Here is a 21890-nt window from a genome sequence, read left to right on the forward strand (position 1 = left end):
TAACGGTCACAAATCCGCTCTAGCGCCAGACCCAGACCTTCGCCCTCGTGCTAAGACCCTCACACTTGGCGCTCTCGTGCCCAGGTGCAATTCCTGACGACAATCTCCAGTCTATAATGAGACAAAACATAGCTCGTCGTTTCCCAGAACGACAAGTGCATTGCCCAGGGCGATGTCCACTGTTTATTCTGCACCAATAGCAGACGGCCACTAGTGGTGTACGATCCACCAATGGGGCTCCTCCACGTCCTATCAGCCAAGACAGGACAAAGGACATCGTTGGGATCATACGCAAGGAACAACATCTATAAAAGGATCCTTCTTCTCCAGAAGAAGGGATTGCTTCCTCTCCATCTTAAACCCCAATTGCCTTATTCTCAAATAAACACTAACTAGACCGTCAGAGCTTCGTCACGGGACCACCTCCTGGACGTCGACTAAAGTTTTCTCTTCATTGTTATGATTCTAAGGCTCAATCCAACCATAATCATCAAGTAACGGTGTTAAGTCCAAGGCCCATATCGTAATATTTGGCGCCATCAGGACATATACTTAGAGTTACACAACCTTGATACGACTCTAGACGATGGTGATGACAGGAAAGGGACCTATGGCGTCCGGTGGGGGAGAGACGAGCCAACTCAGATCCATGATTTCGCTCGATGTCACGCAAGCATCTACATCATAGTGGAAAATCTCCACCCAAACGCTAGCAGCATAAGCACCAGGTTCCACAATGGAAAACGCATCAACAACAATAGCCGCCCTATGGCGACCACCACCCATCACAGCAGAGCATCTGGTTACAACCACGACTGCAACGCCTCAGATAACGGCAACCCAGCAGTCGCAACCACCGACCCAGCAGTCACAACTATCGACTCAACAGTCGCAGCCATTGGTTTCTCATCCGTAACAGTCGTCGTAGCAGTCCGAGACGAACAATTGGTCCCCATGAACCATATTGTCTTCTGCACAACATCCAATGTCGAGCTATTAGTGCTCTCCTTTAGCGGGCATGTTGCACATTCCGCTTTTCACTCAATAACCTCCGATGTTTAATCCTTATTTCCAACAACTGAAGGGGCCATTCCTTAAGCGCCACCATCGCAGGAGTCCAACCATCATTCGTCATCGACACAACAACTCAATACCCACACTCAGCAGTCGCGGGGGTCGAACTTGTACATGCTCCAGCAGTCGGGATCGAGCTCGCAACTGCAGCAAAGCATGCCATCAAGCTCACAGCAGCAACCGTACATCTCATAAGCAATGATGTACAATCAAGCGTATGGCAATCCGTATTACGTCCAACAATTGACGATGTGTGGTGGTTTTCCATATCCACATGTGGAAACCCCGGTAAGAATCACTAGCTCTGCTTTATGCCAAGAGCTACTACAATACGAGATCTCACACTCAACAATGATACCAAACATTCCAAAGTATGACAGTACCACCGATCCAGACAAGCATATCGACACTTATGAGTCGACGATGAAGCCGTTGAGGATGGAAAAGCGGTTCACTTACACATATTTCCCTGTCACGCTATCGGGAAACGCAGGAAAATGGTTCAAGGAGCTGTGACCTCGCAACATCTCGAGTTTCGGACAGTTGTGGTACCTCTTCCTCAACAAGTTCATGTTGCTAAGGAAGGGCAAGGGAGATGCTAACTCAATAATGACATGCAAACAAAATGAGGGAGAGTCGATAAGGGCATATTATGACAGATTCACTCTGGCAACGCTAAATGTCCCGGGTCATGAGGAATTCCTTGTAACCGGCGATTTGGCCGAAGGTCTACTTCATGGCCCTTTCTCGAAGAAGATGCAGGGGAGGGTACCTTAGTCGAGGGACGAGCTTAAGTACATAGTCGAGAAGTATCTTAGACATATCAAAGGTGAAGAAAGAAAAGAGTCCAAGCTAAAGGCTGTTTCCAATGCGTACATAAAACAGGAAGAAGTAGTCTCTCACTCCATCACTGGCCATCGAGAGCGCCAGGACAACGACCATGAAAAAATCAGCCGGTACTCACGACACCCATCCTAGAGATATCGTCCGTTTGGAAAAGACGAACGTTGGGGCACCGAATCAATGTCCACGCCATCGAGAAAACTCCTCCGAAGACGGACAAAGAAAAGGGCAAGTATTGTGAGTTTCACAAGAGCAAAACTCATGATATTGGTGAGTGTACGGTGTTGAAGAAAGAGATTGAAGAAAAACAGTTGAAGGGCGACCTCTCTGACATCGCAAAGGAGCTAAGATCCAAGTTTGACGTCGATCACAAGAATGCCCTAGCTCAAAAGATGCAGGCAAACACCCATAGAAAAAGGGTGACATCTTCACCATCGTTAGGCGCTGCAAAAGAGGCAATCCCCACAAAGCAAAGGATGACACCGAGGTATTATTTGGTAACATACTTAATATCAAATTCTCGATAGATGACCCAAGGCCACCAAAATGGGATCCCGGGGATCCAATCTTGATCACTGCTTACATACGCCAAACACAAGCTCACTGTGTCTACATAGACAACGGTAGCGGTATAGACATATTGTACGAACATTTCTTTAGGTAGTTTCCCACCTCCTGGAAGGAAGGACTAAATCCCCCTACAGGTAGACCGTTAATAGGTTTCACAAGGCATAGCCTATGACCGTTGGGCACCATACATTTACCTCTTACCTTGGTTAGTCACAATGGGAGGGATAAGATCAAATGAACGATCGAATTTTTTGTAATACGCCTCCCAACAAAGCACAACATATTGCTCAGGCGATCGATGCTCTTCTAGATGCAGGCTATACCATCAAGGATCCATGGTATTGTCAAGTTTAGCATGCGTGTTGGGTCAGCCGCAATAGTTGCCACTAACCCATGAGCACACCATTTCCATCAAGTCATTGCCGCACCAAAGCTGGTACGAGCGCCGAAAAATTCAAGGGAAGATTGCCCAACAGAAAAGCACATCATTCACCCAAATTACCAAAGGAAAACATTATGAATTAGCGTCAAGCTATCGGAAGAAGCAAAACTAAAGTTAGTCTCCCTCTTGAAGCATCACTCCAAGGTTTTCGTGTGGCAACCTACTGATATGACAGGGGTCAATCACGAAGTCATTGAGTATAGATTGAACATTCTCCCAGGGAGCACCCCCATCAAGCAAAAAAAGAAGGGCAAGCGGGTGATAGAAGTAAGACAATCAATGCTGAGGTGGTAAAGTTGGTGGATGCATGCATCCTCCGGAAGGCAGTTTTTCCTACTTGGATAGTAAACCCAGTAATGGTAAAGAAGCACGACGGATCACGGCAGATGTGTATTGACTACTCCGACGTGAACAATGCTTGCCCAAAGGATCATTACCCCCTCACGGAGATAGATCAAAAGGTTGAATCCTTGGAAAGATTCCATTTCAAATGCTTCCTCGATGCCTACACGGGCTATCATCAAGTCCAAATGAAAAGAGAATATGTGGAGAAAACGACCTTTCATACCGATCGTAGCACTTTCTACTACCGGAAAATGCCATTCGGTCTCAAGAACGCCACTGCAACATACCGATGCCTGATGAATAAAGTGTTTACAGACCAAATTGGCAGTAATGTCGAGGTATACATAGATGATATGGTCATCAAAAGCCATGACGAAGCAACATTGATCCATGATATCGAGGAAACATTTCAGACCTTGACAAAGGCGCAAATGAAATTCAATCCCGGCAAATGCACTTTCGGGGTGGAGGAAGGCCATCTATTGGATTATCAGATAACCAATGAGGGAGTATTTCACAACCATGCCAAAATACAAGAGTTCCTTGACTCTAAAACCCCTCACAACCTCAAGGGAGTGCAAGAGATCAACGGAAGATTAACAGCACTTGGCAGATTCGTCGCCAATTCAGCCGAAAAATCCCTCCCACTTTTCCAAAATTTGAAAGGATGCGTCGATAAAAACTAATTCAAATGGACACCAGAGGCCGAAAAAGCTCTACAACATCTGAAAGAAGCCATGCACCAGCTCCCGATCATGGCGAGCCCCCTACCGGGAGAAACCTTGCAGATGTACTTGGCACCATCCGACAAAGCCATATCGTTGGTGCTAACCGTTGAGAGAGACAAGAAGCAATTGCCAATACACTTCGTGAGCAAGCATTACACGGTCCTGAGAGAAACTAAACAATCTTGGAAAAGCTGGTCCTCGCATTACTCTATGTAGCTAGGCGACTCAGACGCTACTTCCAAGCTCACAAGATTGAGGTTCTGACCGGCTATCCAATAAAGAAAATCCTGTTGAGGCCAAAAAAATCAGGACATCTAGAGAAGTGGGCGATCGAGCTAGGCAAGCATGACATAGATTATCGATCTCGCACCGGCATCAAAGCTCAGGCACTAGCAGACTTCCTAGTCGAGATACCCGACACGCTCAAGAATGTACCGACGGTTCTCCTAATAGATCCCTTAGAGCCAGAGGCGAGTCAGGATGTCTAGGAATTGCACACTGGTGGAGTTGCAAGCAAAGAAGGGTCAGGAGCAGGCTTAATCCTCAAAAACCATAATGGAGATGAAATCACATATGCTCTGCGCTTCAACTTCCATGTTTCCAACAACGAGGCAGAATACGAAGCACTTCTAGCGGGCCTTCGACTAGCTCAAGAAGTTAGAGTGAAACACCTCGCAGCCCTCAATTACTCTCTCCTCATCACCAACTAGGTCAACGACACGTACGAGGTAAAGGACCAAAAAATGACAAGGTATCTCAACACAGTGCAATAGTTGGCGCAATCATTCAAGAGCTTCTCGATCAACCAGATCCCACGGGGAGAAAATGAGAGGGCTGACGCTCTCAGCACGCTAGCCTCGACATTGTTCGACCACTTAACCAAAAAGGTCCTGGTGGAAATTCTCCTGGAAAGAAGCATTGATAACAAAAAAAGTCGATGTTATCGCGACTACCACAGATTGGAATATGCCTTTCACAGATTATTTACTGCATGGGATCCTCCAAGATGATCCCACAGAGGCTAGAAGGATCAAGATTAAGGAATCACAGTTCGTTGTAAGAGATACACAATTATACAAGAGGGGATACTTGGCACCATGGCTAAAATGCATAACAAAATCCGAAGGACAGTCACACCTGGAGGAAAGTCAAGCGGGGGAAGCTGGAGCGCACGAGGGCGCGTGGGTACTCACCGGAAAGATACTCCGTTTTGGGGTATATTGGATGAACATCTATAAGGACGCAACCAAGCTCACCAAAAAGTGCCCGAAGTGTCAGGCTTTCGCTCCTTTCTAGAACCAACCTATTGTGCCACTTGCCATTCTCAGCAACCCCTGACCCTTTGACCAATAAGGTATAGAAATTGTTGGTCCATTCCCCATCGCCTCAGGTGGAGCTAAGTTCTTGTTGGTCGCTATCGATTACTTCACCAAATGGATTGAGGCTGAGCCCTTGACCACCATCATAAGGAGACAAATGATAAAAATCATGTGGAAAAACATACTCACCCGGTTCGACACTCCAACGGTCCTAATCAGCGAAAATAGCACTCAATTTGAAGGAACCCTTCAAAGAGTGGTCTGAAGAAAAAGAGATCCATCAACGGTTTACCTCAGTAGCACATACCCAAGCCATCGGCTAGACCGAGATATCAAACAAGATCATTATCAATGGCCTTAAAAAGCGCCTGATGAGGTTTTAGGGGGGCTGTGTAGAAGAATTGCCAACGGTGCTCTAGTCGTATCGCACGACCTCGAGATCCAACACCGAAGAAACACCATTCAGTTTGACGTATGGCACGGAACCAATTATTCCACTTAAGATATTGGCAGGATCGTTGTGAGTAACAGACTTCGAAGCAAATGCCAACAAAACCGGACGACGTTAAGAGTTGGACACGCTCAACGAGAAACTCGAAGCCGACCAGCTCCGCCAAGCTGCCTATAAGGTCCGCACCGAAAATTACTACAACAGACATGTGCGAGTGAAGAACTTCAAGGTAGGTGAATGGGTGTTGAGGAAGAATGAGTTCAACCCTCCACAACCTCATGGGAAAATAAGTGTCACCTGGGAAGGCCCGTACAAGATTGTAGAAACACATCAAAATAGAGCTTATGTTCTATAAGCACAAGACGGGAGGCCAATCCCCAGAACCTGGAACGTGCAAAATTTGCGCCAATTTTACTCCTAGAATAAGGAGAAAAGGAATAACGAGGCACGCCAAAGGCAACAGTATGCGATCTAACTCCAAGCGGATACTCATATCCCATCAAGTAGCTCTAGTTTTAGGCCCACTTTTGTGTCAATTTTTAGTCATTGTTGCTTTCATTTGACAAAGTTTATATCTTAAAAGTACTATAAATAGAATGATGAAAAATGATTATTTCAAAAAGCAATTCAAATGTTTATTAATATCCAAGCTTGTTACCATATTAAGAAGAGGTTGTGCACATTTACCAAGTGACAACAAGGAATGATCATCCACATCACTTGAGCAAAATTGATGAAAGAACGCAACCATAGGCTTCAAAGGCTCATAACCTTTCCCTAAACGTGTCAACCTAATTCAAAAGACTACCACCTTTACCCATGACACGAACAAAGGCTTTAAAGGCTTATAACCTTTCCCTTGATATAACAATACCTAAGTCCTAAACGCCTCGAGGTGACGATCTCGGCTCAACTTAGATGACTAGGGCCAGAGTGCTAATCCCTTAGGCCTAAGACTTAGAACAAAGTCTTAAGAAGGTAATTGTAATATTAAAAAAGGAATACCTTAATAAAAAAATGGACCAGTCAAGGTTCACGTGAGAAGGCTAGCCAAATCCTTGACCCAAAAATATAAGTTCATGACTCTAAAGAAGGAAGAGGCCTGAGCATACTAGAGCGAGCTCCCAGGATAAAGCCAAAACACTACGACTAAGAAAAAACAACCCCCATCAACCAAAAGAGAGCATAATTTGGGTCCCAAAAACTTTCTAAACAGATGGAATTTACACTCAATAAATTCCTAAAGCAAACATTCATCATTTTTGGTGCAAAAAAACCAAATAAGACCCTCCGGTCAATAATGTACTAAGACCCTCTGGTCAATAGTGTAAATGAGACCCTCTGGTCAATAACATGAATAAGACCCTCCGATCACACATAAATTACCACACATGTAAGTATAATGAGAAGACTCACCTCGCAGAGTAAGGCAATATATCTCACACTCGAACAGCTGGTCTAGACTCCACCTCTCCATAGCCTCCAAAATCCACAGCTTGACCAAAACCCTAAAGTCAACGAAAGTCAACAGTCAAAGCTGACCCAACTCGTCGAGTGCAACTCATGAAATCGTCGAGTTCCTCAGTACTCAGTAAGTCACGAAAACCCGAGTGAACTCACTGAGTTGCTAGCCAACTCGTCGAGTCCATGCAGAGTCTAGAAGATTGGGGAAAAACCCTAGCCACTCGTCGAGTTGTCCCACCAACTCGTCGAGTTCACTCTGAATCCAAAAACGGGAAAACCCAACTCAACACGACGAGTTGGATGCCTAAATCGTCGATTTCTTCAGCCCTTTCTCATTAAACTCATTACAGTCGATTCCAATGCTCCAAACTCTAGATCCAACCTCCTAGGATGAAGTTACCATGTAAAGTTGCTAACTTTACGATCATGCAGGCCTCACAAGGCTAAAACACCCAAAACTAAGCTCAAGATTAGGCCTAAGTACAGATGGGTTTGCACCACATGAAGCATTTGGAAAACAATATTCATCTTGGCCTATTATTTTAACACCTTATAATTTTCCACCTTCTATGTGCATGAAAGAGCCTTACATGTTTTTGACTGTACTTGTGACAGGACCGTCAAACCCTAAGCATAAAAAAGATGTATTTTTGCAACCAATTGTTGCAGAGTTGGAGCAATTATGGGGAAGAAGGCGTAGTAACATATGATATATCTTTAAAAAAAATTCCATCTAAGAGCAGCTTTGATGTGGACAATAAGCGATTTTCCAGCATATGCAATGTTGTCCGGATGGTCTACAGCAGGTAAGCTAGCATGTCCACACTGTGGGAAACATACACAAGCATTCAGACTAGAGAATGGTAATAAGATGTCATGGTTTGACTGCCATAGAAGATTTCTACAGGTAAATCACCCATATAGAAAGGATAAAAATAAGTTTAGGAAGAATCGTCAAGTGATAGAAGGTCCTCCTCCAAGTAAGAATGGTGAACAAACTTTAAGGGAGATTGAGCAATTAGGTTTGGTAAAAGTGACTGAACTAAATGCTGATGATGTAAACAAAAGATGTGGTGATCATGGTTGGAAAAAGAAAAGCATATTTTGGGATTTACCATATTGGAAAACAAACCTCATTAGACATAATTTTGATGTTATGCATATTGTTAAAAATGTATTTGAAAACTTTTTTTACACTGTAATGGATGTCAAGGGGAAGACGAAGGACAATGTAGCAGCCAGAAGAGATCTGAAACTCTATTGTAGGAAGAAAAAAGGAGTCGAAGATAATGAAAGAGCATACTACACTCTGGACAAGAATCAAAAGAAAGTCATATGCCAATGGGTGGAGAAATTGCGTTTCCCCGATGGTTATGTTTCTAATTTGGGGAGGTGTGTTGATTTAACAGGGTATAGACTGTTCGGAATGAAAAGCCACGATTGTCATGTTTTTATGCAAAGATTGATGCCAATTGCATTTCGTGAGATGTTGCCACAACAAGTGTGGGAAGCATTAACAGAGTTGAGTATTTTCTTCAAAACATTAACAGCAACATCAATCACAACAAAAGACATGGAAATGATTGAAACCGAGATCCCAATAATATTATGTAAATTAGAGAGCATCTTTGTCCCTGGTATTTTTAACTCCATAGAACATTTACCAGTACATTTTCCATATGAAGCGAAGATAGCCGGTCATGTCTAATATCGGTGGATGTATCCATTTGAAAGTTTTGTATGGTACATCGTAATGTATGTTGCTATTTTTGTAAGCTAATTTAAACAATCTTCACTATAGGTATCTAAATCAGTTGAAAAAAGATGTGAAAAATAAAGCTCGAGTGGAAGGGTCAGTTGTTAACGCGTACTTGCTACGTGAAGCATCAATATTTTGCTCTCATTATTTCGAGAGTGGTGTCCCCACACGTAATAGAAAGTTGCCTCAAAATGATGATGGAGGAGGAGATGAGCAAGCAGATGCTAACAACGATATGTTAGATATATTTTCATATCCTGGGCGTCATTATGGAAGATTCACGAATAGAATGATGTCTGATGAGGAAGTGCATGATGCCCAAACTTACATACTCCTTAACGAAGATAAAATCAAGCATTACATCAGGTTCGTATGTAACATATGCATCACTTTTAATTATAATAATCATTTGTTGTGTAATTGCTATGATCGAATAACATTTACATGCATGATTTTGTTTATTACAATCATAGTTACTTTAAAATGTTATTGAAATGGTGATACAGAATATTTGAAGAACATTTGAATGAACTTATGGGGGATATGGATGAATAGGTCCTTGCAGCTGAAGTTGAGAAAAATTTGCATTATGGTTTCAAAACTATGTGGGTGTTATTTTTGTATTTTTTAAAATTGATTATTTTTTGTTATGGTTATAATTAACTCTAATTAAGTGTTTTACCATTATTCATATAGGCACGTAAGATCCCAATAAACAACAAGTCTATATCTGACCTATCCAAAATGTCATTCAAAAAAGTGAAATTATATAGTGTATACTTTGTCAATGGTTACAAGTTTCACACAGAAACTCATAGTCTGAACAAATCAACAACCAATAGTGGATTGTGTGTTAGTAGCCAAGCAGGTGATTATTATGGTAAGGTAGAGGAAATTTTAGAAGTCGAGTACCCTGGTTACACAATTAAAACCACGGTTTTGTTTAAATGTCATTGGTATGATCCAAAACCTAACATAGGAGTTAAGGTTCACAAACAATATAACTTGGTCGAGATAAACGTCAAAAGAAAATACAACAAGTTCGAGCCATTTGTTTTAGCTATGCAAGCCACTCAAGTGTGTTACATTCCCTACCCAAGTTCGAAAACAAACAACTCGGACTGGTGGGCTGTATTTAAAGTTAAACCTCGTGGTTGGACCGATGAAAATCATCCTCAGAAAGACGTTGCTTTCCAAGAAGATGAAGTTGAATCAAATGAAATCATTATACCAAGTCTAGCCGATACAGACAATCATGATGACGATCACGAAATTTCAAGCAACAGTTCAGATAATGAAAATAATATTGATGAAGAAGGTGAAATTCATGAGGACGACAATGATGGTATTCCTGACAACGAGGGTAGTTATGAGTATAGTACATCGAGCAATGAAGAAGAAGAGGATGAAGAAGAAGAGGAGGAAGAAGATAATGACTAGATGTTTTTGTGTTTAATGTTTTTTGCGATGAAGTTAATTTGTAATTTGGTTTAATATCAATACATAAATGTAAACTAGGAAGAAAGCTCAGGCTTCGCCCCGGGATGTTTTTTGTGTTTACATCATTCTATTAAAAAGGCATTTTAGTCATTTTTTCTTGCTATGTTGTTTGAGTAGGATGAAGTATTTGTAAAACCCATGTTATTTTTGTGATGAAGTATACTTAATGTAATTAAAAATTAGTTTGTAATGAATTCGTTATTAAGGAAAATAATCTACATAGATTATATACTTTAACATGCCCGGTTAATGTAATTAAAAATAACTTTGTAATGAATTCGTTGTTAATTATTCATTATATACTATGTTTTCAAGAAATTATACACAACTTGATTAGCACAGCTGGCTTAACCGCGCCCTTTTCTAGCATAAGCTTAAGTTCAAGTCTGCTTGCCAGCAATATCTACTTTATAATTCATTTTTACATTTTTTAGCCATTATTTTATGCCACATATTACCAATTCAAAAACATTTCATTCAAACCATATCTTACAAATTCCAATGATCATAATAATAATTCATCCATTGTATAACAAAATTAATTAAGCATACAACATCCTAACAAATGCCGTCACAAATTAGCTACGCGTTTTGTTCCATAGCAAAACAAGCAAACGAAATCATATTCCATAGCAGAATTCCCTAGCAAATACCTACGAATGCTACTTCCATAGCAATTCAACTATGGAATTGGTTTCCGTCACAAACTCTGTTGCATAGAAACCACGATACTGAATTCCATAGCATCGGTACAACGGAAAGTGATTTGGTAACAAATGTCGTTGGAAAATTGCTACAAATTTCTATTTCATAGAACTATCGGTAGCATAATACCAACGAATATGGAGTCGGTAGCATTTTCCCTAGCAAGTCCCATTCTCGCTACCAAAAATAAAATACGTAGACAATGTGGTAGCGACATTGCTATGGAACGACATCCCATAGCACGATCCATTGCAGATTAATAACGAAAATACGTTCCATAGCGACCTTCCCTGGCAAAATAACGTTTTTCTTGTAGTGATGTGTACGGTCACGCCTTTGCCTTGCCATGGTCCACTGAAGTACCTGAAACCATAAACCAAAATTATAAGCACGAAGCTTAGTGAGTTTCCACCAAATACCACCACACAAACAGATAACATATACAAACAACAGTATGCATACCGATACTCATGCCTGGCCCAATCAGCCTCGGGCTGGAATACCAAGCATGTCTACAATTGGCCCAGTCATCCCCGGGATGGAATACCCTCGTATCATAAGCAGTTTGGTCCAATCAACCATCAGGTTGGAATACCAAACATGTTGGGTCCGCTCAACCATCGGGTTGGAATACCCCAGGCCTATTGACTGATGCATAAAGCAGTCTAGTCTCACTGCATACCATACAATCATATCGGGTCCAATCAACCATCAGGTTTGAATACCCCAGGCCCCTCAACCATCAGGTTGGAATGCCAATACACAACGGGTCCTGTCATCCTCGGGATGGAACACCATCGGGCCCATTCAACCATCGAGGTGCAATGCCCCCGGTCTGTTGGCTCAAGCACAAAGCAGTAAAGCCTCAACCACCAACCAACATATAACCAGTCAATAGACAATCGGGCAGATCTACAGATCACTAAGCATAACATCATCCTATATACCAGGATACAGATCTAACAAATCACTACTATATAACAACATACAATAAACCAGGATAACAATCTAATGGGCCGGCCTTGGTGCCTTCGACCCGAAAGTACAGTGATGAAAATTCACCTCGCAACTGAGAAAAGCTGATAAAATCCCTGACTCCAAAACTCAGCTCTTTAACATGCACTTTAGGAGACTTGAAAATAAAGAATAAATCCCAGATCAAAAGTGGTTCTAGGGTTACAATCACGGAGGAGAGCGTGAAAGCTGCAAAGGTGAAGGTAAATGAGGCCATACGGATGCTTAAATACCATCCAAACCCTAAAAATTAGGGTTTCCTCAATTAGCAAGTATGCCCAGCGTACAATGATGTAAGCCTAGCGTACTCCGAAGCCTCAAATTACATAAATGCCATTAAGGCCCCTCTTGCATACTTCTTGAACTTAGGGACCAAAAATGCATTACATCTAAAATAAGGATCAACAATGGAAGTTCTTCAAAACCAGATGTTACATTATTTATTGATTGGGATCTCGTGCATGCCAGTTATTGCAATGGAAGAAGCATCCAAAGTAGAACCCATGTAATGTAGTAGGCCTACAAACACCAAATGCAAAAAGGAAAAACCCTAGTGAGAGGGTTTATTCGAAATTTCTAACCCTAGGAGAGAAGTTAGAATTTTGTATATGGAGAGAAAGCGAGAGAGGATGGATGAAAATCAGAGGAATAAATCACATAGGGTTTGTCCCATAGTAGTCTATTTATAGGCAGTTGATGAAACCCTAACGGATACAAACTCTTAGGGTTTATCCTTAGCTTATCAGAATCCAACCTTATCCCTATCAGGGAGAGGCCAAAACCGTCCACCCTTAGCTCTCTAGGACCTTCTATAATATTCCAATTAATCTAGTGGATTAGTTAATATTCAAGCTCATTAATTAACTAAAACAATTTAATTAATTCCAAAATAATTTCTAATTAATTTATTAATTCCTTAATAAATTAATAACTTATTTACTCAATTTCCTTAATGTTATTTGGTTCACGAGGCCAACCCAAAAGGACCCTCTATTATTAAAATATTACCAAATAGTTAATGACCTTGGATACTATTTTCAACACAAATATATTTTTAGGGATCTTGTACATGTTATTACTCTATTTCATCTATGTTGACCTATTATTTATGTTGGTAGTTATAATTTGAAAGGTTCATACAAGAGGAAATGTTTTTGTTGTTACAAAAGATGCAAATAGTAAATTACAAATTTCTTATGTTATTGTCAACAAGGAGACATTGCATAGTTGGTGTTGGTTTTTCTATAAGTTTAAACATCTTGTTGCTCAAGATAGACAATTATGTTTCATTTCAGATAGAAATCAATAAATAATCCATGCAATAATAAATGTAGATGAATGAGTATAGCTATTAACATACCATCATTTCTACCTCTAATGCCTTAGAAGTAATCTCATGAAAACTACAACAATCTGAACCTCAAAACATTTTGTTAGGATATGGGAAGTGCCACATATAAAATAAATTTTGTCAAGTATATTATAGAAATAAAAACAATCAATCCCGAAGCTTTGTAATATTTAAAATAAAATTATAGAGGTCCATGGTGCATGGTGCCTTTTATATGATGAAAATCATCGATGGGGGTTTTAAACGATAAATATGTTTAAGAGTATGAATAATACGTTGCGATGAGCAAAATAGTTACCAATCAGGGTGTGTACTGACCTTATATTTAATAGTTACATGCAATTGTTTAAGAAGCATATTGTTGTTGCAATGAACTACAATACATTTTTACAATCACATACGTGACACCTCTTCCTTAAATGGTAGAACCATGCACAAATCCATAATATAATTAAGTTTGACTATAATGAATGTGTCTATTGAATTCTCACTAAGTTTCAAGAAAATAAAAGTTACAAAATACATATATTTTACATTATTTTCAACATACATGAATATGTGATAAGTGGTAGATGGAAATATTTTCATTTTCACATGCTCTTGAGTTTGTTGGTACGGAGGGGATAACCCTTCATTATCAATGTAGTTTATATTATTATCACATATAAAGAATAATATTATGTTTTTGCACCACTTTCTCGTATTAATTATTGGTTGGAGTGTGATTGGAAGCTTGAAGCAAGTCTCAAAACTTTTTTGTTTAGTATGGGTCAAAGGCGTTCAAATAAATTTTGTAATGAGATGGGTATTCTTCATCCTGATAAACCTCATACATATGGGCTATTCCATCAATCTAGTCATAATAGAAGAAATCGTCAAATTCTCAACAAAGACTTAACGTAAGTTTACTATGTTTTTATTTAATCTATATTGTTATTTCCTCTTCGGGTTGTCTTGTATTTATTTTGTAGTTTTATTTTAGTTTTTTCTTATAATTTCATATTTAATTGATCTTGTATTTTCATATCATTGTAATATATTCAATATTAATATTAATCTGAAGATATTGATGAGATTTTGTAATGGTATAATTTATTAACAACAATATATAAATTTTAATCATATAGTTTCAATGAAACAATTATACACTTGATATAAAAACTGTAAAAAATAAATTATTTAAAGCTGAAAGGTATAAACATAAAATATAATATAAATTCAAATATTAAAAATAGAATTTAAAAAGGTCAAAATTTCGATGTATACATGACTTTCTGGTGGGCCAAAAGAATCAATTTTAGACATGACTTACCAAGTAAATTTTAAAGAGCCCTATTTGCAAGACTTTTCTCAAACAAACATATTAAAAGAAACTCTTTGAATGATGACATTTTATGTATCATTAACGAATGAATATTAGGAAATTAAACGATCGATAGTGAACCTGCCTAAGATCTTAACAAGCGGTGACTAAGCCAAGTCTAATATTAGACTACAAGGTATGGGCAACCGGAAGGTGGATGTTATAACACCCAAACTTTTCCACATCACATTCCAACATGTTATAACATGTGTTGGGGGTGGTGTTCCCATGTTATAACATGGTGTTGAGAGAGAGAGAGAGAGAGAGAGAGAGAGAGAGAGAGAGAGAAAAGCTAATGAGAGGAGAGAAAAAGAGAGAAAACTATTGTTTCAATATATTATCATGCCAATATCTCTTAACATAACATCCCTTAAAAGGGGGTGGTGTTCCCCATGTTATTTCAACGTTAAGAGGTGCCAGCTCACCCATAACAGACTTTCCCGTTGCCCACACCGCATAGTCTTAGGATCTCAAAGATTGTATTATTTTTATTGGTTGGTGTCTTTTGGATTAAACATGTATTTTTTTTTCTTGTTTAGATACAGGTTTATAGCAAGGGGAAATGATGTTATTGTTTTCTTCTTTTTGTTTTTTTAGTTTTCTTATAATTTTCATTACAACATTTTTCGGTTTGTTCCACCGTATCGTTAGAATTAAAATTGAGCACTCACTTCCCAAAAATGAACAAACCAACAACAAATGAAAAACAAACTTGGATGGTTAACGTTGTTGTTCAAAGATGCCAAACAAAATCAACCAGATTATAAAACGACTCAACATGATTGCATGAACTGTGTGATAATGTATGTGGGGGAGGAAGTTTATTTAACTTGAGAACCGAATGGTGATTATAATTCGTGCTATTGAACTCATCATCGAAAATTATCACTAAAAGTGAAAATCAAACCACTAAAAATCACTCACAAATTGTCCTCTATATGAACCTCATGATTAGCGTATGACTCCAAAATCTATACGTCTTGTTTAATAGACATATGCTAGAGACACTAAAAACATGCTTGAAAGTATTGTAGGATTTCTTATATTAAAATGTCATGCATGAACCTTCCATATATAAAAAATGGTGTAGAGGGTGCGAATAAGGGAATGTAGGAGTACGTCCTTTGTCTAGCATCGACACGTTTAAAGCAATGCACATAATGTGAAGTTGTGTTGCAATGTGAACAGACTTGTTTACATGGTTAGCTGGACTCACCCGGATGGAAAGACGGATGTCTGTATCACATATTTTTTAGACAAAACTGCAAAAATGGTCTCTGTTGTTTGCATTTTTAGGAAACTAGTAGTCAATCTTACAAAAATTGGAGAGATTGTATTTTTCAACTAGTTTCGTTGTGGATTTGGTTCTTGTTAAAATTTAAAGGACTAATATGCCCTTTAAATTTTTTTTTTCATTTTCTTAAATATTTATTTTATTTTAGTATTAATGTTACTATAGAGAAAGAGGAGGTTAATACTACCGACACCACCCTTCACGGATTGTTGGCTGTAAGTCCCCAATCTGCTTGTGTATCAATCAGATCCGTTTGATGGTGCGGAATCTCGATCAAATGGATGATGCCAGATCTAATGAAGAAGGAGGAGGAGAAGAAGATGATGAATCTATGTATGAATTGATAAGAATGAAGTTCCTTACACAATATTCACTTTCTCTCTCTAGAAAACACCTTAGAATACACACACTTAAGCTCCTTGTCCCTTTACTCTTTCTTCCTCACACTCCTCACCATATATATATATATATATATATATATATATATATATATATATATATATATATATATATATATATATATATATATATATATATACATGAGAAACATGGGCCGTAAATGAGTTTACGACCGTAAACCTGTTTACGGCCGTAAACACATCCCTGGCCGTAAACCTGAGCGTAAACTCATAAAACATTACAGAAAAATACAGTTGCCTAGAAGAGCAAAGTATAAACCATAATTTTGACCCAACAATCTCCCCCTTGGTTTATAGCTTTCTTTTCTTAATTGAACCAACAAGCTCCCCCTAAAAAGTAGCTGGCTTTTCTTGTTAATCTTCATTGGGAGCTTTGGCTTCAGCTTTAATCTTCGATATCTTCATGACTTCAAGATGAACAGATGAATCTTCAATGAATGACTTCATCTTGAGCAGTTGGGCTTTTCTTCAGAATTTGGCTTTGAACGCATGTCGGGTGATGAGGCTTCTTGAAAAGATTCTTGAAAGATGGCGCTTTCAGCTTGAGAATCTTCAAAGAGAATAGAGAACAAAGCTTCTGGATCACTTCAGCGGGTACAAGATAGCAACAAATTGATTGAGGAGGCTTTAATGCAACCCGTCACATAATCTTCAATTGCTTGACCTTGCTACTAGGCTTAAAAGATTGAATGTTGAAAGAATAATATTCATTTCTTGCTCCTTCGAATGAGAATTCTTCGATGATCACGGATGAAGCCTTGGCTCAGAAATTCTCGATACAGTCTCCATGAGTCTCATCTACACCTGAATTCACTTTTCAAGACAAAACAAAACTAAAAGAAAATATTTTTGGATTTTTTTGATTTTTCTGAACAAGAAATAAAACAGAAACAAAAATATTTTTGGATTTTTTTAATTTTTCTGAACAGAAAAATAAAAAACAAAAATAACACTATTTTTTTTGGATTTTTAATTTTCTGATTTTTGTTTGATTTTTGAAATTTCTGATTTTTGTTTGATTTTTTTTTTGAATTTTGAATTTTGAATTTTTAATTCTCCCCCTAAATTTGTGCATAGAGGAAAACTATGAACAAATTTAACAAGAACAAAAATATTTGGGATCAAGGTTGTCAAACAATCCAATATCGTTTATCAGCACACGCCTGCATGTCTAGATCTGGTCAATCAACGGTATTGTGGTCCACTTAAACACAAAGTATGTTAACAATTTGGACAGATTATAAGTGACAAGACATTGTGATATATATTCCTAAATGGACATTTAGCTGACGACGACCAAAGATATTGTTGTCCACTTAAATTAAGCAGCAAGATCTACAGACAACCTATTAAATGGTTCAATTTTAGATGTACTATAACATGTTTCCCACTTCCTGATATACCCCGGTAATCAAGAACTTCCAAAGAACTCCTTACTTTAGGTGAGTATTCAATCATTAAGAAAGAAGTCAGATATAGAAGTGCATATGTTGTATCCCAGGTCGGATGTCTTCCAATCACACAGAGGGAACAACATGTGACTAACATAGATAGAGGGATTGAGAGGTAGAATGTTGCATATGCTGTGTCCCAGGTCGGATCTTCTGATCACGCAGAGGGGACATCATATGGCTAATAGATAGAAAGAATTTCATAGATAAGGAGGTGCGTAGAATTAGAGTTGCATATGTTGCAATCCAGGTCGGATATGTTCCAATCACGCAAAGGAAGCAACATATGACTGACAGATAGAAAGCAAGAAAATAATTTCCTACATACCTACTTTATCAGAACCCCCCAGTTGCCCAATCAATACCGGAATTAAGGACATAAGTCCATACATCAAGGAAGAGTTAAGCCACAGTTCTAGATAATTAACTTTTAGTGTATCTCACATGTTCCCATGTTTATCTCACTGCTCAATCTACCCGAGCGTCGTATGGTCAGTCCAAATGAAACTATCTAAGTCTATATTGTCTAGTCCTTTCATGGTCAATCAATGTCTAGTCTATTTGAATCCTTTGTGCCTACCAGCACATTGAATACAGAGTCTAGACAATTCGACTTTAGTGCATTACACGAATTGTATATTGCCCTTTAGCACTAGACTTCATATCACTTCCCAAAACAACCTACTAAAGAAATACATATACGAAAATTAAAGAAAAATGTCTTTGAAATGAAACAATGTAAGATAAGCTCAGGAGTATAGAGAAGAAAACTCAAACCGTAAGTCACCGATTGAATTTGCATCCAGAAGGTCTAAGAACAGCACGCATAATCTCAGAAATGATCCGAAAATTCTTCATGTCATTAAGCATTGACCCCATGAGTGATCCCTTCCTTTCTTCCTTTCCCGAAAGGGACACATACTCTCAAACAATGTTATGAATGTTGTACAGTTGAGAGATGTCCCCTATCATGTGCCTGGAACAGCCACTACCAAAAAAACCGAAGTCTGATGATATGCCTCCATAGCTGCTCCGACACAGAGCGGGATTAGTTGGTCTTTGGAACCCAGTCCATTTTGAAACTGGGTTGACCTTTTTCATCCTTGCACGGTACTCTCTCCCATGACATATCCTGTTTATCACATACAGAAGATGTAGAAATATTAGAGTCATTAGTTGATTTGGGAGAGTGAGCCTTTGGAACCCATTTGTAGTTGGGTTTAACCCATTTCTTTTTCGATCTGATGGGTGGCTTAGTACTTGCTTTTGATCTTGATGTCGGCCGTTGAGATGACTTTGACCTAACCGGTCTTTGTTTCACTGGAGCATCTCTTGGATTGGGCTTCTTAGCCGACATTCCCTTCTTGCCCTTGGGATTCAGATTCTTGGCCTTGTGGGTTTGATTCTTGGCCTTCTGCGCGTTCCAGTCACCATTGTCTGAACGTGACCTTGAGGGGTTTCTTTTGAAGTATCTCCCTCTTGGCGCGTTCTGCCAGCCTTGTGCATAGTAGGGAATGTATGCGCGATTAGGACAATTTCTGGCAATGTGTCCAGATATTCCACAGTGAAAACATGTCTTTTTCTTCACTGTGAAGTTGTTTCTTCCTGCCCCTGGTGGCGTATCCTTGCCTTGTCTCTTATTTTTCCCACAAGCACAATTACAACAGGCACTCTGTTTCACTGGAATTGGTGCCCTGTATTTCTCAACAACAGGTTGATCAGAAGCAGCTAAGTTTGAAGCAACAGATTCAGAGCTCAAGGAGATGTTGGTTTGTTCAGTAGTGTTCTCCTTGTTCTCATCTTCTGCTACTTTACCTGCACATGAAGTAGAAACATTAGTATCTTTCATCTCAACACCCTCAGTTGGCCCTGATTGTTCAGTTATAATTGAAGCTGGAACAGGGGGTTGGCCATACTGAAGATGTGCTTCATTTTCAATTTCTTCCTTAGTCAGAGGGGTATAAGAGTAGTTATGATTGAAAGGGGGAGGGACACTCTCATAACCTAGACCCTTTTGTTGGTTATTTTTAAATTGCAAACAATGGTCTATCATGTTCGCAACTACTTCGCTTGACACATCAAATTTTCTGAAATCAAAATCTGCAGTTTCAAATTTGCTTTTTAATGTGTCAAGCTCAGCAGTTAATTCAGCAAGTTGTCTAGTCACAATTTTCACATTTGTTGGTATAATCTTCTTGAAGCCTCCTAAAGTCTTTGGTTTTTGCTTCTAATTCAGCCTTTAGGGGTTTTTGTCCTTTCCTAAGTTGATATCCTTCGTATTTTAGGTCCTTGACTTCCCTTTTAAAAAATCATTATGTTCACGAAGAAGCTTAATCGTAGCTTCACATGATTGAGAGCATGAAACTTCATTAACCGGGATGTTTGCGGAACTCATTGTTTTTCCACACTTCAAAGCGTCAAGTTCTTCAATTACAGCAGCAAGACTAAGACGATTGAGATCTTTTGTCTTCTTGATGACAACCACGTTCATATCCCATGACTTCGGAAGTGCATTCAGCAGCTTTTTGTTTATCTCAGATTTAGTCAAGAAGATCCCAACTATATTCATCTCAGTAGTAAGTGTAGTAAATCGCTGCAACTGAGCTTCCAGGGTTTCTCCAGGTATATTGTTGAACATGTTGAATTTTTGTCTTAACATATCCTGACTCTCTTTCATGTCTTCATTTCCCTCGTAGACCTCAAAGGTCATTAAAAGCACAACTAGAAGCCAAAATCAAACTTAAAAGTCAAACTTAAAAAGGCAAACCGAAAAGCTAAATTTGAAAATTTAAAAGTTAAACGAAAAAGTCAAAGGTCAAACTTTAAAGTAAAAAGTCAATTTAGAAATTTAAAAATTAAAAGCTAAAATTTTGGAAGAAAATAGAATTTAAAATTAAAAAAAAAATTGATTTTGGGCTAAAAGTGTCAATTTTGCGAAATTAGGAACTGGAAACGACGCGTTTTGAATTAAATTTCGAAGGAATGAAGCAAGATGCAGCCTAGTTGAGTTGGTAAGGCGCCTTGGAAAGATAAACCAGGGGACCCAAGTTCGAAATTTGGCAACCCCAAAAATGTTCCACCCCTTTTTTTTAAGTAAGCACGCTGTTGTTAAACTATATGATTTAAACAAGCGAGATGTCTAACGAGTTGCCTTGTAGCTCAACTGGTAAGTCGCGTGGTAAGTTTGGGAGGAGGCCCGGGTTCGATCCCCGGCACCTGCAAAATCGCTTCTCCTTTTTTTTTAATGAACACAGATGCGAACTTCGGACTCTGATCGAAGACGAGATCCGATGCGAGGACGAGGACCGCAAACTTTGACCGTACACGTGCGAGACCGAGCCGTAAACTCCGGACCGTACACGTGTGATGCTGACCGTAAACCTCGGACCGCAAACCGAGGGCCGTAATCTCGTACCGTAAACTCCGAGGCCGTAAACTCCAGGCTGTAAACTTCGGAAACCCTAGCTGCTGACCGTACACGCCGCCACCCCCTCGCTGGTTACGACCAAAAACAATGTTTTTCACCCTTTTTTACTCCAAAACTCGATCAAAAACTCGTTTTTATGAAAAACGCGAAGAACAAACCTCCCCTAATTTTCATAGTTCTATCAAAAAACGCAGGAATCCTTCAAAAATAAGATCAAATAAGCTCCAGATCTGACGAAATTGACTGATACAATCCAAGCTCTGATACCAATTGTAAGTCCCCAATCTGCTTGTGTATCAATCAGATCTGTTTGATGGTGCGGAATCCTGATCAAATGGATGATACCAGATCTAATGAAGAAGGAAGAGAAG

Source organism: Lactuca virosa, chromosome 8 (assembly GCF_052849685.1).
Source record: "Lactuca virosa cultivar CGN04683 chromosome 8, Lactuca_virosa_CGN04683_v6, whole genome shotgun sequence".
In the NCBI taxonomy this organism is placed as follows: Eukaryota; Viridiplantae; Streptophyta; class Magnoliopsida; order Asterales; family Asteraceae; genus Lactuca; species Lactuca virosa.